The sequence below is a fragment of the Aphelocoma coerulescens genome, chromosome 8 (assembly GCF_041296385.1).
Source record: "Aphelocoma coerulescens isolate FSJ_1873_10779 chromosome 8, UR_Acoe_1.0, whole genome shotgun sequence".
Taxonomy (NCBI): Eukaryota; Metazoa; Chordata; class Aves; order Passeriformes; family Corvidae; genus Aphelocoma; species Aphelocoma coerulescens.
The window spans coordinates 24,974,691-24,997,379 of NC_091022.1; the positions used below are offsets into that span (position 1 = coordinate 24,974,691).

The 22,689-nt window shown below is 43.8% G+C and overlaps 1 long non-coding RNA gene across 3 annotated transcripts in view; it reads left to right on the forward strand.

The window, feature by feature from the left end:
• The window catches only part of LOC138114190 (uncharacterized), a 207,856-nt gene that overhangs the window by 74,701 nt on the left and 110,466 nt on the right, over positions 1-22,689 (forward strand). For 2 of the 3 annotated variants that reach the window (XR_011152517.1, XR_011152512.1), the window contains one exon: positions 5,502-6,268. The exons of the other annotated variant lie outside the window; for it this stretch is intronic. This is a non-coding gene — a long non-coding RNA (uncharacterized lncRNA). Of the gene's footprint in view, positions 1-5,501; positions 6,269-22,689 lie in introns of those variants that run through there. 3 annotated transcript variants of the gene reach the window in all.

Sequence of the window (22,689 nt, forward strand, 5' to 3'; positions counted from 1 at the left end):
AAGCCCAGCAGAATCTGATTGGTTTCATGCTGATACCCTCCCCACCTCTTTCTTTTCTCATGAGTCAGAGCATCATCAGTGATGCTCCTTGTTACTGATTGCCTCTGTTTCCCATGTATGTGAGCCTTGGGAATGAAAGATAGGGTGACAAAATGTGGTATTAAGAAGTTCTCTACAAGATTAATGGAGGAAATGGGATTGTTTGTTCTTCTAGAAAACACGGTTGGTTTCTGCCTTTTATCAGAGGTTATTCCTGTTAATTTGCTTGAAAGACTTGGACTGTTTGGCACTTGAAGGTTCCAGGGTGGGGTAGGGAAGATGTTCAGAATGTCTGGACCGTGTTATTGAGACACACTGAGCAGTAACCCAATGCCCAACCTCTGTGTGGCCTTTCTGTTTTACACACTATGGACAAGTACATTACTGTTTTAACAGTCGACTTCCTGTGAAAGGGAAAGCTGGATTTTTACTGATTTTGTGCTGTTTCAAATCCACCTACTCTCAGCTGCATGGTGTTCACTTGGAAAGCATCTAACGGGATGTTCCTGGAAAAACCTCACTCTGCAGAACAATACAATGCCTCTTTGTTTGTCGTCTTCTCGCTGAGGCCAGTCAGCCCTATTGAATGAACCTCAGATGTTTTGATTTGTTCTTTGGTGAAAGTTTATATGACTTAAGCTATCTTTTTAGCCTTCCCGCCTTCCCCTTTGGGTTTCTTCTAAAGAACAAAGCCATTTGAATTAAATTGCTCTGTATTGGGATTTCAAACATTAATGAATGTTGTTTCAAAGTGTTATCTCATTTGGGGCCTGAAATGATGACGGGCCACCATTCTTGTGCCAGTAGAAGAATCTCCGTGGCTTTGGGATTGTTTGCTATTTCTTTAAACAGATCGGCACTTTGAAAGGGTCATTTGTTTCCATACATTTCTTATTATAAAAGCAAAAATAATGAACAGCTAGAAGGCCAACATAAAGCAGCTGTATTATATATGCTGGGAGATGCAATGTGTAGTCTAGCTATTGAAACAGTAGACTGAAGATTATTAAAAAAAGAACCCTTGCTACTATTTCTGAGACCTACAGGCGTTGCAGCTGTTTATTTTATGTAGGTAAGAAGCCAAATTCTTTGCAGTGGAGCACCTCTGCTTCCCTGGAATCACAGAAATGAAGATGGCCATCTGACAGGGTGTTTTAAAGATCTTCATTTAAATAATGTGTCCCCAGATAAAAACCTTGAAGTGAGCCTTTCAGGCCTTCTCTGAAATCACTGTGCAAAAGCTGTATGTAAAAGCAGATGTTTGCAGTATATATCTTTCCAGTGGAGTTCAATGGCAACAAATACTATGTTAAAAAAGGAATTTTTTTCTTGTTTTTATTTTGTTAATAGAAGAAGCTGTTGAGTATCATTCCTGGTAACAGATGATTATGGTCAAGTCAGGTTCTTTATTGATAATAATTCCTGGTCCCTGTGTCATTGAGAACAGTTTCTATAGGTACAAATGAGTCAGTATAAAGGAAGACAGTATAATACATCAGGGCTGGGTGGGAGATTACTTCATTTAACTTCTTCCTTCCTTTCTTTGAGGTCCTGTTAAGCTAAATAATGGCAGTCAATAAAATGAAGGAATGATTGAAGTGTGCCTGCCAACCAATTATGCAATTCTGGACATGGTCTCCAGGACTCTTTGTATATGTATATATACATGTATGTGTGTCTTGTCTCTCTCAGCTGGGATTCTTACTGTCTAGAAACTGCTGTTTTATGTGCACCAGTTTATTGTGAGAGACTTTGGTTTTCAGAATTGTTGCTTTCATTCTTTCTCCCCTCCTTAACCACCGGTTGCATTTTGTGTCACAAAAGGTTTTTTGAAGGATTGTGCTCTGACTGTTGAGTTTAGAACTGCAACTTGCATTTCGGTCCTCCAGCAAAATCCCTGTTAGCTCTGTCTGAAAAGGTGGGGAAAAAAAAAAAAGATGAAAAAGATATTTTGATGAATGTGAATCTTACTTCAGTTGCCTCTCTGGGAAAGTCATGGGTGAAAGGGATATCTGGGGTCAGGCCTGGGAGGGGGAAAACATGAAAAGATACTTCACACCAAAGCCAAATATTGATTTCTTGCATGATAGAGGGCAGGTTGGTGACACCCGTCATACCAGGTCATGAGCCATTTAGCCATTTCTTTGACCAAGACCAATAATAGAGGTAAAGTTCAAAAAATCCATAGCAGATGTTTTTGTATCAAGACATGAGAGAAATAAATTTTGTGCTCACACACAATAAATAATTGCTTTACAGAAGACCGAAGGGATTGTATCTATCATGGAGGAGTTACTTTAAAATTTCCATCAGATGTCATCCTTTCTCATATCTAGTGGGACACTTGGATCAGGTGATGTCATGGTAGAGGATGGGTCAGTGGAGTAAGGAGTCAAGAAATAAAACACCTTGCAGGTTTGCACACTTATCAACTACCCTTCTTTTAAGATGTGATGGAAGAGAGCAAACACAAAGCCAGCACGTTTTTTCCTTGCTCTTTGAAGTGTCTGCCTGTGCAAGTTTGAGGTGGGGGAAGCCAGGGAAGAGTGGAACCCCACCAAAAAACTTATGAACTCTTTTATCAAGTCTCTATGTCATTCTGGTGAAAGTCAGATGTAATAAATCTGTCTCTGGCCCTTTATGAAACATGAGATAATCACAGGGTTACACCTTAATAAGCCATTTCTAGCCACCTACATGCAAACAACATATAGAACAGGCTAAGTGAGACCGATGGGGCTGTGTAAATCATTAGAGGTTTAGTGCAGTAAGACCAAAATGGAAAAAAATGTTATCTAAATAGGTGTACTGCGAGACCCATGATCAAATGTGATCAACTACAAAAACGAGGCCACATCACATGGAGTTTGGCTCTTTGCTTGCTTTACGCTACCATTGATGATTTTGTCTTGCACAAAATGCCAAGATTATGCGTGTATGTTGCTTTTTATGAAAAATCCACTTTGCTGAAGATTACCAGGTGATTAATAAATGTTTTAAAAAATATTATAAACTGTTAGAGAAGCCAAGAGATTGTGTAGAATCACAGCTTAGAGCTGACTTCTCTAAGGGCTTTGTACTGGTCTGTGCCTCATGGTACTTGTGTTCATCACCACATTACTACATATATTAATAGTCTCTTGGCTCCTTTTAAAAAGCTTCTAAGTATAACCTTTGCAGGAAGTGAGATAGACATGTCTGTCTATCTGTCTGTTTTATAATGGGAATGTGGCTGTAGCTGTGATGATATAAAAATATATTAGAGTTAAAACCACCCTTTTGTAGTTTATGGTATTATATTATGGGAGAAATGAGATTGTCACTGAGATGAAGTGGGAACTTACATTTAAACCTTTCTTTTGGTTCATTAAAAACTTGAGTTCAAAATGGCCTTTGGAGGCCACATTTTTGTCTAATGTATCTATATATATTTCTTTTAACATCTAAGATGATTCCATGTCCAGACATTCCTTTGGGTACATGGAGGGTTAAGTCAGGTATTTGTAGCCTTGTCATTTGGGAAAAAATCTAGCAGCAAAAGGTAATTTTGGGATGATGAACATCCACTATTTCAAAGTTATTGCTGTTAGGATCTATAGGAAGTGTCAGTCCTCTGGACTAGGATGCACAGGTCCTTTCTCACATCTCCTTCCCCATTACAGGTTATTCTCCCTTTGTATGTAGAAAGATGCACTTTATGTGATCAACCTTCCAGTTTCTTTAATTAATACCAAAGCATTTTGTACGTATCAGCTGGTCTGTTTAGGTGGAACGTTTCCTGATCATCTGCAGCCAGCTCCTTGGAGAAACAGATGGGTGAGCTTTTGGTTCCTGAAGCAGCTGGGATTGATTGTTTTTATAATTTGTTTTTGACTGTCTAAACTTAGCGAAAAGTTGTAGTGACAGTAGAGTGCTCTGGGACAGTTTAACAGGTCATGAAGAAATTACAGTGCTTCCATGTTTATCCCTGGCTGGTTGTCTTCAAAATATTCTGCAAATGATTGCTCTCAGCAAGTCCTGTGTGCTGGGGCATCCTCAGTCTCATCTTCCCCATGGTCCTGTACTTACCTTGCTTTCTTCCCTGATGCCATATGGCCTTGTTCCTAGGTCACCCCATCTGACACGTGTCTATGCTAAGGTGTTATCTTTGCTTAGTGGCACTTTAAGATTTTCTGAAAGATAAGTAGGGGAAAAGCAGACTTGCAGTCCCTTTGGGATGCAGAGTTTGGGAAACATGTTGTAAAGGAGGCTTGGACCAAGCATCTTCCCTCAGCTTTTTCCCCTTAAAATTAGATTAAAGAATCCCAGTACCCTCAGCGGTTCCTCACAGGACTAATGTCCCAGACCGTGTATCCAGCAAACACCATCCATTCTGGACAGTGACTTAAGCAGGAATTGTGTGAAAAAAAACCTGATAGAGGGTGGTGTATTTAAAGACTCTTTCATAACATACACAGGAACAATGCAAAAGTTACACAGCCATTCTCAATTCCACCATTTCCTGACTTCAGATCACTTGACCTGTGCAGGTTTAATGTTCTCTCTATATGTTACTTTTGTGTGCAATAGGTGCTTATATTCTTGATTGATGTATAACTCAGAAAAATTTCCATGCCAGTATCAGTAGTTATATAGAGAGATAACTGTTGCTATGGTTATGTGGTGTCCTGAAAATGCTCGGTCTTTTTTTTCCTATTTATGTTTCAAACAGGGCTTGGTCAAGTAAAGTAAATATCTTGCCTTAATTCAGGTTTTATGTTTGCTGTAAAACTTGTTTTAAAAAAAGAAAGAGAAACATTAGCATTTCACAGCAGAAACACAAAAATTTTACATTACCAGGCAAGTCGACTTTGGCATTTTTCCTTTCAGTCAGTTTGTTTTTCTAATATAAAACTAATATGACATAATGTATAATCTAATTTGGAAATTACAATTTACTTGGAAGGATTATGCTGCCAGCCAATACCAACAAAGAAAGAAATTATTCGAGAATGTTTCTTTCCTTCGTAACGTGGTCGATAATTTATTTTTCCTTCAGAAGATTACTTTTTTCTTTACGACATTTCCTGCTGGTGTGATTTGCATTAGGATTAAATAATATGTTCCATGCTTAACTTATGCACCAAAAAAAGAGAATTATTCCTCAAATTAAAAAAAAAAAGGTGCAAATTACTATCTTGTAATGGACTTCACTTTGCTTACTTCGCAGCAAAGAGTGTTGATCATTTTCAGATGGCTTGGCAGTAACTACTTTATTTGTCCTGACAGTATTTACATGAAGGGGCAATTTGAAATGGGTAGATCTGTGTCTTTCATGAATAAAGGCCACTAAAATGGCTTAGAACAGGAGAAGTTGAAAAATGGGTAATCCAACCGTGGTAATTCTGACTAACACTGAATTACCATGTTGACTCTCGTTAACCACAAAAGTTTAAGCATTCATCCAACACGTTGTGTTACAGGGCTGTGGCATTTCTTCAGGAGCTTCTCATTCACAGCAACGTGCTGGGAGTGTATTAAGTTGTATTAAATGTTCCCATATCTCCTGTGGATGCTTCAGAGGGAGCAGCTTTGTTAGCCTTGAGCATGTAGAAGAGCATTAGGAAAAAGTTCTGCCGAGTTCTGCTGGAACAAGCCTGTGTCTGGCACAGCATCTAAAAGTGCAGCCTCTAGGTTAAGTGGAGAAAATTAAACACAATGGACCCATTTAATGAAGAATTCACAGTCCTGAGCAAAATGTGCTGTGGACTAAATAAGAGTGCTCCTAAAAAAATGGAAATATGTACCCGCTTCTGGTTTCTACAGTTCAATTACAAGTGAGCTCCAACTGTAACATTATTAAGACTAATTTAAAGGGAAGTCTACTGGATTTGGGTGGTACTGGAGTTGGATTTGGAAAATCTGGACTCAGTTATGGCTCTGCCACAGACCTTCAATTTCAACCTCTGGCAAGTCACTTATCCTTGGCATTCCTCAGTTTCCCATCTGTAAAAACAGGGTCATGTTATTTCCCCCCATTCTTTCCCTCTTGCCTATTTAGTCTTCAGTTTCTTTAGGGGGTGGTTTCTTGCAGTGTATTTCTAGTTGGGTTTTACAAGTGTCCTGCACAATGAGACCTTAGTCTCAGCTGGGATCTCTGCTGTAATACAGATAATATTATTGTTGACAGATGTTGTTGTATCTGTGTAATGTAGTAGCATAAAGCAATAAAGCTTCCTGCCCTCCTGGTATTTAAAACTTGGAGAACAGTTTTGTTGACTCTTCTTCTTGTTTGTTCTTTAATAAAGTTAGCTCAAAGCTATTTTCTGAAAGGCTATCTGAGTACTCATGGTAGTAAACCAGGACTTTGAATGAACTCAGGGTACTGCCATCCTGCTGTAAAGATCTGCCTTGTGTTGTAGCTCCTTATCTTGAAACCTTGAAGATATGCTGATATCATAGCAGGTCATCTACAGAGTAGGTAATTGGGATCATCATTTAAGCAGCTTGTTTGAGTTTTTAAAATGTTTTTTCCTGCTGTAAGTTATTCTGTTCTTTTGAAGTTGAAAATTAAACTGTGTGAATTTTTAGTTTGCTTATTTTATTCTAGTATGTAGTGTGTCTGTTTGTCCTCATTTCCACTGGCCTGTTGGATTTGGTGGAAAAACTGACACCGAGCTGAAGGTCTTAAAAATACCTTAAAAAAACTGCTTACCAGATTCATGAAAACCTGAAACTGGGTGAAGGAAAGAGATTCTTAGCTTCCCCTGCAAGACCTTCATCCTGAGCTCAGCCTGACTCTAAGATACTGGAGAATCTAAAGCACAAACATCTCAGGACAACGTACTTCATAGGCTCTGCTGCTCATGAAGTATCCTATCATGGCAGGGTTTGCTGTAAGTGCAGCAAGACCTGGTGTATCTTCCCAAACACAAAATGGTTCTGACTGTGCCGGAGGTGCCTTCTCTGTTTGACCCAGCCCCTGCTCTTGGGACAGGCAGCAAAGTGCTCAGGCAGCATCAGGACTTGGCTGTGACAGGCACCATGCAAACCTGCCCCTTCCCCAAGGGACCTGGTGTGTAAATAGGTACAGGAACCACAAACCATCTTGGAATAACTTGAATTCCAGCCAGAATAAGCATAGAAAAACCCTTTTGTTTGGACATAAATATCATTGACCTTCTACTGTGGTTGCTGGTGTCAAGTTTAGTGCCGAAGTCCAAGGGCAGTTGATATGGCAGCAGCAGACAGCGAAGTTCAGGCTGTAAAGATCTGTGTGTTGTTGCTGCTGTTTCCAGCCTTCATTGCCAGACTTGAAGATAGAAAGCAACAGAGAGATAAGGCAAGTGATCTCACTTTTATTAAGTGAGTTTGGCCTTGAGGATTGTCCACTCCACAGCTTCACCTAAAAGTCGATCTTTGAGAGGTTGGGGAAGGCTTAACGAAGCTGTGAAATGTATTTGGAAAATGAGTATCGACGCGCTGAAACACCCTCCAGTATATCCCACCATAAAAGATGCGGATCAGGTTCCTTGTGTGGCATTTGAAGACTATAAACATATTGCCATGATTTGCTATGTTTCCTGAGGGCTTACAAAAAAAGTGGTCCTTTTAGGGGATTGCCATATTGAGATTGACAATTTGATGTAAACCATGGCCCAGCACCGAATGTTCTGTTTAATGCAATTCTGTGTTTGTCAGCTGTAACCAATTACGCTTTTCATTGTGCTCCGTGACACCGACATGGCTCCTTTTTACCAAGTTGTTGCTAATACCACTTTATGCACCTTCCATGGCCGAGCCCTGTTGGAAGCTGTGTTATATGTATAACCTGCTGCTCCTTTCCCTGTGTGCTGGCAAAGCGTGAGATACCCGGAGCAGCTTTGAGTTCTAGGGAGTCTTTTGTGTGGCTTGGGGAATGGGGTCTTGAGGAAAGCACTGGGATCTGGAGCTGAGTAGCAAGGGGATAATAATTTGTAGCCAAAAACTGCAGCTGAGATGTTTCTGGAGGATTATGCCTGCATACTCAGGCTGCTAATCCTGGTTTGTGACTGCAGTAGGAAGCTAAACTGGAAACAAGTCAAAGCTTTCATATCATCTGGTTTTCCCTCCAACCCATGAACACAAACGCCCTGAAAACCTTAATCCTCGTGCTCCCCAGTGTACTCCTGCATGGTTTTGCAGTGAGGTCTAGGACCTGAAAGGACCCTGGAGAGGCAGGGATATGTACGCCTGTGGAGAGAGTTTTCTGGCACAGAGTTCTTCTATGGGATGAGTGTCTTTACACTCAGGGCTATTTTCTTGCTGTCCTTTTCCCCAAAAAAGTTACTTCTACTGTAGAAAAAGTTTGATAGTTGGTGTGGTTAATTTTGAAGGGCTTGTTTGTGAAGCTGTCAGTCAGGAATCTGGTGGCTGGCTCTGTGCAGGTCCATGTCTGTTGGAGTAAGGCATGGGGCAGCTCTACATCTTCAATGCATTAACGCCCATTGCGCCTCGTATGGAGTTGGGCAGCTTCTCTGGAGGTGGTAGGAAGATCTCCAGGCATGAGGGCAGCTGAGGTCTAGGCATGCCTCCACAGAGCATTTCAGGACTTTGATCTCATACCTAGAGGTGGACACCCTGAGTGTTCATCTAATAAAGAATCTTGTCTCTGGCTGAGGCTGCAAGCGGGTGCAAACAGAAGAGGAAAGATGCAGGGCAAGCATGCAGGACACTTCCAAATACTCTGCATCCCCCAAGGACTTCCTGGATTAGAAGTGATTTAAGCTTCTTTAACAAATCTCAGGTTTTGTTTTTTTCTTGGACTTGTGTTGGTCTGCATTTAAGCTGTATTATCTGTTAATTGTACATCCTGAGACAGAGTGCCACAACTTAACTCCAAGTGGCATTTGAACCACCCAACCTATTTCTTTCTGTTTGCTTTTAACCTGCCACCTTTGAACCTTTGAAAGTTTAATTTGATGTTCCTGCTCTAAGAACTCAAATTCTGGTGTTGGAAGAGATTGTGAACAACTGCTTCTTGCCCAACCCAGGATTTTGTACAAACAATTCATATTTCCTCTTATGTATCTTTTTTCCATCCAGAGGCCTGCTTAGCCATTCTTTCTATCAAGACCATTGGCTATTTAGCTTTCTTCTCCTTGGGCAGAACAGGCAGCAGGACCTCAGATGGAGTCCCTGAGGCTCAGAAGCTTTGCATGAAGCAGCAAACTGTCTCACCCAGACAAATGGAAACGTCTCGGATCTCTCTCCTCTGTTTCCTTTCCCCAGTGTCAGCCAGCAGCCATGGTATAAACTTGATTACATTGCAACCAGAGTTGGAATTACTCCACTTATAGGAGGTCTTGTTGCAGTTCCCCATTTGTTCATAGTCTGCTTGCAAGTTTTATGAGGCAGTGGGTTTGGAGATGCTGCAACTGGAAAAGGGATACAATTTGGAAAATGTTATTAATTTTTGACCTTCAATTCTATTCAGACAGTAGTGTGGGTTTCCCCAAGGAGCTTGGATGGGTGTCTTCACTCTGACATTGCTGCAGAGAGCCTGGGACTATGGGGCAAAGCTGCTACCAGTCCACCCAAGTAATCCTTGGAAGAGGTGGGAATACACCAGGTTGCCTTCACACTGCAGCCAGGGCTTTGCTTGTCCTTATAATAAATGAAAGTACTTCACTTCTTCATATTGTAAATAAATCATTAAATCCGAGCTTGGAGGGAGGAAGCAGAACAGCACTTTACAAAAGTGGTGGTGTTTCCTCTGAGATTGTCTATCAGCTGGCTTCAAACCCAGGATTTAGCTCCAGCTTGTTTAAAAACAGTGTCAGCCCTGCTGCAGTGCCATAAACTTTCAGAAAATTGGAAAGACCCCTCATAGTATGAGTGAGGTTTTTATATCTGCTGAGTTTACAGCAAATCCATGAGAAATCTGGATGAGTGACTCAACAATTGGTTTTAATTTTAATCACTTTCCCAGTAGAAAGTAATTTTTTAGCAAAGTAAATAGCAGGGTAAAAATTGTATTTAAAATTTTCATTTTTCCCCCATGAGGCTTTGGTTTTAAAAAGCTGTAAAAACATCCTTTGCTTCCTTTGCTTTTGGCAAGCAAGAACTTAAAATGGCTGGTTTCTAGAAACATGACATAATATTTTGGCCAGTATGGCATAAAATTACAAAAATATTAAAATGAAGAACAATTTTCTTTTAATTCAGGCAAAAACCCCAAATCAAACCCCACCCATTTTCCCTTTCATCCATATTTTTCACCATGAAAGATTGTTCAGCTGAGACCCAGACCCATGTGGCTGTGGCATGGAGGTTCCCACTTTCCCATCATGGACTGTGCTCTTTGAGCCATGCACTGCTGGCTGTGAAATGATATTTCAAAGCCATTAACACCAAAATATCAGGGCTGGCTCTACACCCCAACAAATGGACCAGTTGTTTCAGCCAGGCTGTGTCCGAGGGCAGCAAGCAGCCCTGGATGATGGCAGAGCCTGGCAGGAGCATGGCCATGTTCCCCAGCACAGCCAGCTCAGCCCTCTGGGCTCTTAAGCTCCTCAGCCTGGTCCTGCCTCTGCTCAGTAAAGGCACAGCCTCAAAGCTGTTAAATAGTAATAGTCATCTTTGGTCTTCTTTTCTGCTTTTATTTGCTGCTGAGTTTGGCTCCCTTCTCTCTGAGTAGCACCAGTAGGATTTCTTGGCTTTGCACACTGGTGTCAGTGAATTAGCTCTTTGTCCTTCCAGGAAAAGGGATGGATCTCCAGGACCTACAGGGAGACCACCATCTGACTTAGGCTCTCGTGCTCCCTGCATAGGGGTGGCCACTGCTTGTGGTCTCTTGTCAGTGTTTGGTGGGCACAAAGCACAGGCGTCTTTGTGTGATGTGGGGCAGGTCCTTCCAGTCACTCTGTGTGCCATGAGACAGCCAGAGAAGGTGGCCACAGCAAGGAGTGAGCTTCCCTGGAGCAAAGACTCTTTCAAGTAGGGCATTTCTAGGTGATATTGGGAGAGGGGGCAGCTCCCCACAGAGGTTCAGCAGCTGGGAGGGAGGTGGGTGCTGAACTGCTGAGGCTGGATGGGGATTCAGTGCTTTCAGCTCCCATTTGAACTTTTTGTGATCTTCCCAGAGTTCCTCACCTGGGAGAGCAGAGTCTCTGGAAAGACAAGCAGTAAGTGCATCAAGGGTGCTGAGGGGCTCAGCCTGGCTAGGTGAGGTTTCATCCCCCACTTTGGGCCCTTTGGCTCATGCAGGTCTTCAGGGAGTCTCAAAGGAAAGAAATCCATTTAGGAAAACACCACCTCCTGCTTTTTGCTGCCCAAATGTCCTGGTAAGGAGGTGTCTAAGACTGACCCTTATCTCCAACCAGAGTCCTAATACAGAGTGCCTCGCCCCAGCAAGCCCTGCAGGCCACGTGAGATGTGACTGGGTGAGATCTCTGCCCTGTGGAGGCATCTTGAGGGGTTCATGGTGCCAGGCTGGAGGTTCACCTGGTGTGTGATGGGAGCATGCTCCTCCTCATCTCTCCATGTCACTGTGTGCCATCAGCCAGCCAGGCTGTTCCCCTCAGGCAGCTGTCACAGGATTTCCAAGTGCTTTTAAGGGAAAAAGGAGGAAAATGTGCGTGGAGTTTTACCAAGTGTGACCTGTAATAGACCATTAGCTGAAAGCTAATTTTCCAGATAATGGATGTTGCTTTAAAGATTACTGCTGGAATCTTATGCTTGTTCATAAAACCACCAAGATTACACTTTATGATGATAATGCTTTGTCTCTCTGAAAGTGCCCTTCATCTCATTTCTACTAGAGCTCTTCAAATGCTCATTTAAGCTTTGAACAATCCTGTGAAGCATATTTTTGTTTTTTAAGCTGCAGGTTGACCCAAACTGAGGCATTCTGAAGTATGGACACTTATTTTCAAGACCTGCAAGAGAGCTTGCAGCAGAGCTGGGAGTTGAACTACTCCTTCTTCTACCCTCAGCTGTTAACAGTGCCAGTACAGCCTTTGGATGGCGTCATTTGTAGGAGGAAGGCAGTTGTTTGTCCCCTATAAACATGTCCTGTTTTTCTTTCTTGTCATGGTTTATATTTCTCTTCTCCCTTTTCCCACATACTTCTTTATTCCTCTTTTACTATATTGAAAGAGAAATAGAGAAAACAGCACATAGGTAGCAGGTTGTCCCACTGGGCAAGGCAGTCTTGCTCTCTGCAGTCTGGCAGCAGAGCAGAGGCAATGGGGAGCTTGGATCATTACTGGAGAGACAGGAGAAAAAAGCTTTCTGTTGGGAAGGTGAGTGAAACTGTGGCTTCTATTGCCATACGAGGATTTTGAAAGCAGGTCTGTCAGATACTTGTCATGTGCTGTTTGCTGCACTCAGAGGGATGGACCAGACAATCTTGCAAAACCCTGTGTTTTTGTGATGCTGTTTGCACGTGTCCAGAAGTGACCAGGTACGACCATATGGGGGTGGTGAGGTTGTATAAAATGTAATCTCTCTTCTCTGCCAGCAGGGGATGCATTTAAAGGCCGATAGGCTGTTTTTCAAGTGGAGGAAAACAAAATTGATGCAGGAGTTTCTAGGGGACCTTTGCTTATTTGATGTGCCACAAAGCAACTGAACGCAGAAGTGATTGAAACCAGCAGTCAGAGAGAAAAAACAGCAACAAAGAACAAACTTCCTCCCAAATCTTAGCTTGGTTTGAACTTCTGGTTCCTGGGAAGCAGCTCTACCCTGCAAGGGATGGTAGGGTTTCATGGACTCCTATTCTTGTCTCTGCCCACCCTGCATGAGGTAAATGTCTCTCCAGGAGGGAAATGCCTGGTTAATTGGTTGCCTAATGGGAATTGCTCAGAATCACCAGGTTTTAGGGGCAAATGGAATTAAAGCAGCTGGGTTCATCTGAAATAAACTCATACTGCCTCTGAAAGTGGTGGTTCTACTTTTTCCCTACCATGGGTATCTACTCCTGTTCCCTGCCTTGTATATGGAATCTTCTGCTCTCCAGGTCAGGAAGCTGACCCAGCTAAAGACAAATCCCAAAGAACAGAAAAGTCAGCTTGAAGTGTCTTCAATTCTTGTAGCATCCCATCTTCTGTCTGGCTTCTGTTTTCTTCTAGCAGTCCTGTCTGGCTCCGATGCTCAGTGCCAGGTGTTTGAGCAAAACACAGCTCTGGTGTGCTCATGAAGACCCCAAAGCATTGGGCCAGCAAAATACCACCCTCTCCACCTGCCTGTCACCTTCTCAGCACTGTGAATCTCAGCTGGCAAAAGGATTTACGTGACATGATCCCTGCTCAAAGCTTGGATGGCTGGGCTGGAATGTCCATATTTACCTAACGCATCAGGCTTTCTGATCCCTATTCCAACAATTTAATCACCAAGCTACACTTAACACAGTTTTGGCCCAGCATCACACAGCCTAAATCCTGTCTGAATCCTTCTGCCAGCTGGTGTGACCCCTCTGAAGAACCAGAAGCAGCCTGTGAGAAATCTCAAGATGCAGGAAAATCAGTAGAGTTTGGGCTTTATCAATCCAGGCCATTTATTCTTAGCCAAACAGACAGGGAAAACATAGGGAAAAAAAATATAACTGATTGCACCTACAACTCCTCAGTGACTTGTAAGAGGAAATGGAAAAGCTCCAGCTCTGCTTTCAGATCAGCTTCACCCCATTCCTGCTTAGGCTCCGGAAAGCACTGGACTTGGGGAGCAAAGGGGTGACATTGTTCTCTGAGCAATTTCCAACGTGTCTGGGGCCTGGGTGTTTGTTCATAGCAGGGTAAATGTCTGCCTGCTACAACTAAAATGTCCCATGCTGGCTATTAGTAATTTGAGCTGATGGCCTGGAAAAATCTACTACAAGTGACTGGGCATGGCCATAACACAAAGACTTATGGGACTGGGTTGGCTGGGACACTCCTGCCATCCGCACCTTGTCCTCACCATCCCAGTGCATCCAGAGTTTTCTTCTGGTTTCCCTCTCAAAGCAGCCTTTGCAAGCCCTATCCTGTGGCAGGCAGTGTTGTTGTCCTTCTTTGACAAATGCAATTTGGGTTTGAATTCTGCCTTAGCTTTGCAGAGCCTCATCTCATACGAGTGAGTGTTTGTGAGTGCACTTTGTGAGTCTCATGAAGAAATGCGACCTCATCCTCACTCCCTGCTTTTAAACTTTGTGCAGCAGGAGGCAGAAAGTGTGGGTGTGTGTAATATGCTCTTACAAGCATAAATAATAGACGTGAAGGAATCTGTTACGTTTTTGCTATATTTTGGTGGTCTATAGGGTTTGAATAAGCACTGATTTCCTTTTTCCTTGTTTTCAGTTCCATCTTCTAGCAGTGGTGATATTCTTGGGAAAGTGTTTTCCATTTCCTTGATGTCTTTTATCACCCACGGTGCGCATGTAAGCAAAATAGCACTAATCAGAGGAATAACCAGAGAACAGTGTAAGCCAGGCAATTGAGGAGAAACTTTGCTTATTTGTCAAAGGAGTCACTTCTGTGCCTGTAAAGCTGGAGCACTGTTGGAGACTGTCTGAAAATAATACATGTTAATGAAGCACGGAAATACATGGCAAAGTCTATGTTTCTCTGCAGCACCTGTGATCTATAGAGTGCATAGAACAATCTTTGTTAGCCTCTTAAAACAAACTCCTTATTTGAGAGAAACTCTTCTTTGTTTTTACTAGGTGAGATAAATGCGTTTCTTGTTCAGACACATGGTAGAAATGATTCTTAGCAATCTTTTCCCCCCCTTTTTTTTCCTAAAAATAAGCTGTGACGGTCAAATCATCTGCCCCCAATTTACTCCTGTGTGACCCTAAGACCCTGATCTGTCAGATCTGTCCACATCTGTGCCCACCACCGAAGAATGTGGCAGATTCAACACAACATATGGCTGAAGCAGTGCATATGATATTCATGGGAAATGGAAGAAGCATCACCATTTCCTTCGTACCAAACACCTCCTTGAGCTATTTGTGCCCTGCACTCACAGAGATTCCAGGGTTTCGCTCTGCTGTGAATTACACTCAGCAATTGAAATGTCAGTGCAACTGTTTGCAGATGCATTTCTAGGGATTTCTTTAAGACATACTAGTGGCTGAGTTTTCCTAGCAAATAAATGAGCTTAGAAACAAGGCATGTTTTCAAGCCGTGACACCATTCCGAGGATGTGGCAAGACCCTTCTGGTTAGGGAATTCATTTTGCGTGCTGTGAGGTTTAACTTATTTCCCTTTAAATCCTCAATTTCTCTTCTCCACTTCTTTGGATGAGGGTGGGAAATCCTAGAGACTGAGGCTTTTGCAAAGCTATAGTTCAAGCCAGGACTGAAAAATAACTTAAGTGTTGTGTGTTTCAAGCTCGGGGTTACCTGACCCCCAACACCAGCTGCGATTTTCAGAGTTCAGCATCACAAAAATATCAACAGACTTTGAAACTTGTTGGGGTTGCTCTGCTCCCCAGAGTTATCCTCTTTAGGGTATCTGAGCACAGTTTAAGCTGTGCCAGCCTTAGGCTAGCACTGTCTGGGGTGAGCTCTACAGCAGGGCAGTGCATTGTCACACCTCCCCACCCACTGCTGAGCCAGGTAATTGCTGCAGGGTCTGAGCCCACCTCAGACACAAGCCAGATCACAGCCTCAGCCTCTGCACAAAGAGCCAAGGGCAACTCATTTTGGCTCTTGCTCCTCTCCTTTGAAGGACACCCACATTGCTGCTTATTGTCATTCCATTGACACATGGTAGTCTGTTAAAATGCAGGAATTCAAATGTGTTTTTAAACTTGGGGTGCAAGGAAGCTGTTTGCCAGTTTTCCAAGAAGAGCTGTCATAGTGTAGTGTAACTGGTCCCACACTAAGGACTGGCACAAGTGGAAGGGTATTGGTTAAAAACCCCTTTACCTCCAATGGAAATTGGTTTATGCTACAAAAGTTGTGTAGCCTAAACTCTACAAGAAAGGGTCATGAGTCATCGACTCTGTAATCCCAGGACAGAGAATTGTTTTGCACTTTTCTTAGGTAAGTTTGGTGTGATTCATGGTTCTCATTTATTCTCCCAGTGGGAAAAAAGCCTTGTATAGTTACAACAAATGCCTTAAAATAGAAAAGCATGATGTAACAATTTATTTTTTCAGCTTTTTTTTTTTTTCTTTTAGTAAATGAAGAGAAAGATAGTGCTGCCAGGAGAAGTGGAATGAAACAGTGTCAAATCATTTTTCAGTTCTGTAGGCAGCCTCTTACCCAGGAAGAATGCAAATTGCTGCTTAGCTGTTGACAAAACAAATTGTTTTGTGGATATTTAGGTGGGAGGAAGTCTGAGAGTGCTACTCTTTTGATCTCTCTTGGAATGGGAAGAGCTCATGGGGACACTTGTGTCCTGTGAGCCATATGAATGGGCTCAGTGTTGGAGTGTGCAAACTGATGGTGTTTGACAGATAAAAGCAGACTCAGCCTGCAAGGTGGATGATTTGCACAATTGAAGTCCGGCTATAGGTCTGGCTCTGGATGTTTTGTGCAGCTGATAACCAACTGAGCTGAGCAGAGAAATCTGGATGTCTGCTCCTGAGCAGGGCATCTCCACCCGCGAGTGAGGGTTGAGGGCTGTGATCGTGCTCAGTTCCCAAGGCTATGCCCCTCCTGGGAGGGCTCTGGGTGGATGTTTCAAGGAAGGCTCAGATGCAGCTCCCTGCTTCTCCTTTCCTCAGATGAGATGGGCCTCTGGGCACGGGCTTACAGTGCCCCAGTCCCTGCTACTTTGTTTGTACACTGCTCTTGGGGCAGAGATAATGGGACTGATCCAAAGCCAGCTCCATAGCAATCACAAGTCTTTCCTTTGTCTTCAGTGGGGTTTGGATCAGGCCCAAAGCTCATAAGCAGTTTTCCACCAAGAGTTCCCAGCACTTATGTCAGTCACTGGCAACAAGGGAAGGGATAAATCCAGCATCAGCTGCTTCAGATGCCAGGCACATTCTGTGTGTGTGTGTGTGTGTGTGTGTGTGTGTCACAGGGGTGGATATAAACTCACACAGTCCGGCTGGGTTCCTGCTAAACTGCATGACAGCTTGCAAAGGGCAGGCAGCTACGGGGCTGCTTCCAGGACCGACCTCGAAAGATTTCAGTCGGAAAAGAGCTTGGGATGTTCTTGGCAGTGCCCAAGAAAACTTTTCTTGAGAGCAGCTGCCTGGGCCCGGGGAAGGAGCTAGGATGGCCGCCCGGTCAGGCTGGCACAGAGAGGTGAGGATTTCCTCAGCATCCCACAAGGCAAGGCAGGGGGAAGGTAAGCACGGGAGACACGCTTCTGCTCCCACGGGGCTCCCTGTGCTCCCCCAAATCTGTTTGCTTTCTCTCCAGGGCATTAAAGCTGCTCTTGGCCTGAGGGAGGGTGGTCAGTGGGGGGTACATGAGCTCGCCCACACCAGCGGGAGTTTCTCGACAGCCTCTGGTAGCCTTTGGATGCCGTCCCGGGTGTGTTTTAGGACTGGGTGTTCATTTAACATGAACCTTAGCCAGCCCCGACTGTGTGCGGGAGGAAGAGCCATGGGGGGACATGAGGAGGGAGAGGGGGAGGTGTTTTTCTTAGGAAAAAGGCAAGCAGAAATAGACACCCCTTGTCATTTTTTTTGGCAGGCCAGGATAGTTTTGGGAGGGCTGGAGGTCAGAGGAGCTAGATCTTCGCCTGGGTCTTTAATTGTTTTTTTGGCAACCCAATTGTTTTAATCCCCTCCTTTCAGAGGGGATAGGGGAGCCCTCCTGCCCCCTTCCTGTGCTGGGAGCAGGGCAGGAGCTCCTTTGTCACCTGCAGAGCTGTTTTCAGAGCAAGGTGCGGGCAGCTGGGATTTCCTGATGCAAAATGCAGCAGGAAAGCTGGGCTCTCCAGGCCAAGGAATTAATGACACTGTTAGGGGGGAATTTGAGTTTCCACATCACTAAGAAAAGGAACTGGATACCCGAGGCAATAGACCAAAGTCAAGCTATAAAGTAATTACATTTCTCCCTGCGTTTCATGTGTTTGTTTAATTTTAGTGTTTAAAGGGAAAGGTTTCCTGAAAGCACTGTGCCAGCAACTCTAAAAAATAATTGTGTGTCTTTCTTTAACATATATTCTGGCAGGAATGTCCTGCCTATATTTTTTGGCAGAGGCTTTTGCTTTATCATTAGTCTTTTGACTATGGTTTTAAGTTAGGCTTGAGATTGGTAAGATGGCAAAGTCCACCATTTCTGGGTTGTCACCTCTATCTCTTACCCTTTACTTGTAAGACTATGGGGCACTTTGCTATCCTGTGCTGTGTTAATCCCAGTTCCTCCATACAGCAGGCAAGAGTAATTTGCACAGCCATCTTTTGGCATTGCTGCCTGCCTGGCTGGATTGAGGTGTGAAAAACTGCAGACCTTTAAAGCAAAACTTGTGAAGACACCAGGCCAGCACTTTGCTCTGCACTCTGACCCTGTTTCTGGGTTGAGCCAGTGCTGCACCTGCAGCTGGCTCAGAATGCTGTGGGATGGTCCCTCCCGCAGACCCTCCCTGTGCCTGAAACCCTGTGCCTGGGTGTGAAGTGGGGGTACCCCTAATCCCACACAGGAGTCCCTTGAAAGGCCGGAGAGGTTTTCTCTAAGACTTGTATATTTTTTGGTGTTCCTTTCTATGAACAACTTTTCAGTTTTAATAGTCTCTGAGGGGCTGCAGTGCCAGGAGAGCGACCACCCTTCAGGACCTCATCTTGCCAAAGTGACAGCTTTGTAAGGGCATTTCGCAGTGACACACCTTTCTGCCTTGCCCTGCAGAAAGCAGACCTGGCTGTGGTTCACGTGCCACTTCTGGGAGTCCTTTTCTGTGGGATATTTTATAAATCCTGTCCCTCTGCCTTTTGGCTGAGCTGCTATTCACAAGGTCATGACGACCACAGCCTGGTGCTAGACTTGGAAACATCAGGTGAACCACCCCAAACTACCATTTGGCACCTGTGAAAGAAGCCCCAGCCCCTGACAGAAGGAAGGGAATGTGTGCCTGGAGCACCCTGCAGCTGGGGACAGAGCAGGTTGTCTGTCAGAATGAGAAGCATGTCATCCACATAGCTTGCAAGGCGAGCAATTCCTACTCTCATATGCAAAACCACACCTAAATCCCAGTCTATGGAAATACACTGACACGCCGTGCATGTTAACACACCCTTCAGGGAACTGGGTAGCACAGAGGAGAGGTCAATAAATGGGGAAAATGAAAGGAATATGGTAGAACGTGCTCATGTGTTCATGCTAGAGTCGCTTGTTTTGGGATTTGGTTTTTTTATTTTAGATTAGAAGTATCTTTTATTTGGTGTAACAGAGAAAGAGGAGAAAGCGTATCAGGCATATAATGAAATGGAACCATTTCAAAAGCATGTGGCTGAGTGGAATGACATGGAAAAATGGCACAGCTGTTTTCGTACACTCACTGTTGGTGTGTGTAAGCTGGAGATGTGAGCGACTGTGCAGAGCCCTGTGCAGAGCGAGATCCAAGCCCAAGCCTTATTTACAGTAGCCTCATTCTTTGTACTTCAGGAGAGAGTGAGCATTTTTATTCACTATAATTGGAAAGACTCACCCCAGCACCTCTAAAGATGGAAATCCAGTACTCCTAGAGCTGCATGTTTAATTGGGGGTTTGGGGATATTAGGGAGCTGCTTAATTAATGCAATTGAAATAATTTGGTAGGACTTAAAGCCAGTCATTTCTCACAGCTAAACCCACACATCAACATCTATGTAGAACCTTTGTGCAGCTCTTCCCTTGAAGAATGAGATGTGATCATCTAAAACAGGGAACAGAAGTGCTTTGTAATGCAAAGTTTGCTGTCACGATGCTTTTGTGTAGAATGCAGATCATCTTAAAGTGTTATTGAGATAAGTGGGGTAGATTGAACCAGAGTGTATTGCTAAAGTTACATCTTTGTGTTTCTGGAGTAGCTGCAGATTTGGATATTAAACCTTATCCATAATGGGTTTGAGTGTTCTACACTGTGCTAGTTTCCCTTCACAAAGGTACTCAGTCTGTTCTGTTGGAAAGTCCGTGATGTAGTGTTTTTCTGTGATTATCCAGTAGGAGTTGGCTCCACTCTCATCCCTGGTTTGATAACATTAGAGAAAAACAGTTTTCTGAAGCTGTTGAGAGGATGCAATAACATTTTGATGCCTGTCATATTTTAAGATTTGCAGTTCCCTTCAGTCATGTGTTCATTCATGACTCGTGCATGCAGACACAAAGCAGGAGTCCTGTGTGGTAGCAAACCTGTCTCCTTTGAGAAGTTTTGGCACTAGGACTGTACATGATAAAACACATGGACTTTCCGTGATAGGAAAGTGCAGAACTAGGAACAAAGCTTGCTGCAGTCATCTTTTAGCAGCACTGACAGTGAAATCATGTAATTTCCCCTTGTTGGCATGATGTACCCAAAAAGAATCATCCCTTTTGCCAATAAAGGCTTTCTCCTTTTTCCTTCCCCTTCCTCTTGGTCAATTATCACTGCTTGAAATTTAAGATAATTCCTGATCTCTTGTCTAGACAGTGGGTTTTAATTTTCTGACGTGTAAGGAGTTTTCTGGCCCTTCCTCATGCTGTTTTTCCGGCAGTCACAAGCTCTGTTGTACTGGTAGGGGAGGTGCATTGATTTGCAGCTGAATTCTCTGAGGCTCTGTCTGTGCTGGGTGATGCTGCAGAGGGCATGGGGGTGTTGTCAAATACATCCCCAAACCAGAGCAGCCAAGGTGGGACTATTTCAGGGAAGACAGTGGCTGTTCAGGGCAGGCAGGAGACTCTTTGCATGACCCTTGGTGAGGGCCCATGTGAGTTGTGATGCCCAAGAGCAAGGGCTGGTCATCCCAGATCCAGGCTGTGACAAAGAGCTCAGCTATGGGTAGCCTCTCCAGAGAGTAGGAAACCTCTCCTGATGGAGAGGTCCTGGACCCAGCTGCCAGCAATAGTCCTCCAGTATCCTCCAGCAGTTGCACATGATGCAATTTGTGCTTGGAGCTCAGTGTTTACTAGCTGCAGATAGAGCTGTCCTCTCCAAATGTATCCTATCATATCCTGAACACATTTATGCTCCCAGCCTCCACTGCATGCTTAAGAATGGGTAGCACCACTTTACAAAGTGTTGGTGATGCCCACAACTTTAGCAGGAGTTTCTCCAGCTGGGATTTCTTTTCTGAAAGCCTCAGCCTCTGAGGTGTGTAAAGCAATGGGCAAGTACAGATTTCAGCAACAGAAAGCTAGAATTTCTGCTGCTCAAGGTTGCAAGGAATGATGATTCTTAAGGGTTAAAAACTTCCTAGATATTGTATAGTTAAAATCACATGAATATTTATGTCATACCCATGATTTTGTGGGGAAATGATTTCCAGCCAGAGGGTCTCTGGATAGCAGCCGTGTGAGAGTTCCAGGAACAGACTTTGATTTACTGCTGCAGTTCACTACACCTCATGCATACCATCAGCATACTCAAAATTATGGTGTTTTCTAATCTGACTATCTCTGCCCTCTCATTATGTCTTCCTGCCATTCTTTTTAGCCTGTCAGCTGTTTCAGTGGGTGTTTGGTATAGCAGTGAGACAGATGCTTTGCTGTTTCATTTCTTGGTGTGTTTGGTGGAGAGCTTGGGGTACTCCAGAAATGATAACAGACACAAACTGCTTTACATGAGAAATTGAGGCTGAAATTCAGAAGCCTTGAAACATGAGAATTAAGCCCTTATCTGTGGCCTTCATCACCTCCCTTGTGCATATGCTTTATCTATGCCTTTATTATATATCATTGCCAGACTATCCTGGCTCATTTTTCTCCCTCATCCCAATTCCCTGATGTCATATCAAGCATCCCTATGGGATAAATCTCTCCCACTAGGTGCTTGCTCTTGGCTTCTCCCTGGTCCTTGCCCCATTTCTCCTGCTCTGCAGTTCTGTTACTTTCCTCTTTGCTTGATTTGGGCAGTGGTGGGAGCCCAGGGGCTGAGATGGCAGGGATGGCTTTCTTGCTCTCTCTTCTGGTGCCCGGAGCCACAGTCATGTCCAGCAGCCAAGAAAGGAATCATAGCAAGGAAAGTCCTGAGCAATCCCCAGAAGAAGCAAGCCCTAGAAGCCCCAAAATGGAGCGAGATCAAGGCAGACAAAATCTGTAGAGATTTTTCTACCAAAGGCTAATAAATCTTCAGTGGGGCATATTCAAAGGCTTTTCACTTTGCCAAATTTGGATGTAAAAGGCACATCCCTGTTCCCAGGGTGACACCAAATTTCCAGTCTCCTTTCCAGAAGATGGAGGCGTGAGAGCAACTCCAAAAAAATAATTGTTAGAATTTTTATATCGAGTAAGCACTTTTCTCTAATCTTGCATTGGAAAACTGCCAGGCCTCCCCTTCTCCCACTCTCCTTGTCATTTCCTAGAAAACTCTGCTGGAGGCAGACACCTGGCAAAGGAGAATTTCAGCCCCAAAGGCTTTAATGTGGTGAAACGGGGGCTCCTGATGGCACATGATTAGGGTATCCCTGCTAACACCCTTCTGGCATCCCAGTGCTGTGCTGCACCACATCTCCCACCAGCTTGAACTCGGGGCCTCACGCTAGAAAATTCATTCCCTGTCACTTTGAGAAGGGTAAATGGGAGATGTAAAAGCACTTTGCAGTGTTCAGGGAGCATCAGGCATGAGTGCAAAT